We start from the raw sequence: 1,518 nt of genomic DNA on the forward strand, positions 1-1,518 counted from the left end.
ATGTGGCACTCGGCAAATCTGTGATTTTTGCCGAGTGCAATGGCCTTTGCACTGGGCAAAGCATGTTTCCAGGTAGTCACTTTGCCGAGTGTCATAGCCATTGCACTCAGCAAAGTGACTGAAAATAGTCTTTTTTATTTGTTTTTTACATCCCATCCAAACAAACAGAATATATATATAACAAACATCACCAATATCACATATATATCATCAACAACACATATATATCACCAACACCACATATATATCACAAACGTTACATATATATCACAAACGTCACATATATATCACAAACGTCACATGTCTCACAACATAACACAAATAAGTTCACAAGTAATCCAAGTGCTCCATCATCTACAACCACAATTGCAAATAGAAGTACCATTAACAACCACAAGTATCATCATCAAGATGGCCAATGAGACTGATTTGGTGAAGGATTCGCTGAAGCATGAGGATCGTTTGATGCCGCCGATTGATTCTGCACAAAGGAGAAGAGATTGCGTATGTGAGACAAGATAAATATATACCATACATGAATAAAACTTTCATACTCCACTAGGTTTGACCGTAAACATGAACATATAAACTAAAACATTTATACTCATAGGAGTAGAATAGTGAGGAGGTGGAGGTGGAGCGAATAGCGAAGGTGGCGGAACTACACCCGTAGCGGCACCAAGACTTTGCATGTACTGAAGAATGTCCGCCATCCTCCACTGCTCGGCCTCCCGCTCGGCCTCCACCCTCTCCATCTTCGTCTGCATCTGCTCCTGTATCCTCCTCTCTTCCAGCTGGGCCTACAATATATTCACCCCAATGTTACAATAATGCAAAGAAAAGGTATGAAAAAAACCAATGAACGACGAATAAACCAGGAATAACCTCGAGTGCCTCCACCCAGTGGTGTGAAGTGTCCTGCCGAGGTCGTATGGCCGGGCTCATGCTCATGCTTCTTGCTCGAATCTGGGAGAGACTCAGAGTAGCAGCCGAGTCGATTGCGTCGTCGCCAATCCAGTACCGCCCATACTTCTTGCCTCCTCCCACCCTCATGACGACTTCTCCATCAAGGTCCTTAGTGCTCAGATCATACTCTGGCCCATGGACCTCCCTTGCCATCGATGTGTACTCACTGAGGCGGTTGTGGACGGTCGCATTGCTATACGCCTCGGGCCCGTCCTCCGGGTTGTAGTCGACGTCGGACGTCGCCTTGCCCTTGTGGGCCATAGCAAATGCCTTGAAGATGGAGCAAGGCTGGCCACCATGTGACACCGACTGCGAGAAAAATAGCAAGATAATTAGAAATCATGCAGAATTGAGCGTTAGAATAAATAAATGAATTCACGTACCCATGTTTCTGCGTATCCGCTGAGGCTGCGGCTGCCTTGATGGTGTGCTACACCTGGCATCATCAAACGCCGCTCCCGGCACAAGTTGTGCGTCTCCTCCCACTCGCGTGAGCACCACTTGTCCACCATCTGTACCCAGCACTGGGGATGCGCGGCGCATCAATAAGGA

The sequence above is a fragment of the Miscanthus floridulus genome, chromosome 18 (genome assembly GCF_019320115.1).
Source record: "Miscanthus floridulus cultivar M001 chromosome 18, ASM1932011v1, whole genome shotgun sequence".
NCBI classification, from domain to species: Eukaryota; Viridiplantae; Streptophyta; class Magnoliopsida; order Poales; family Poaceae; genus Miscanthus; species Miscanthus floridulus.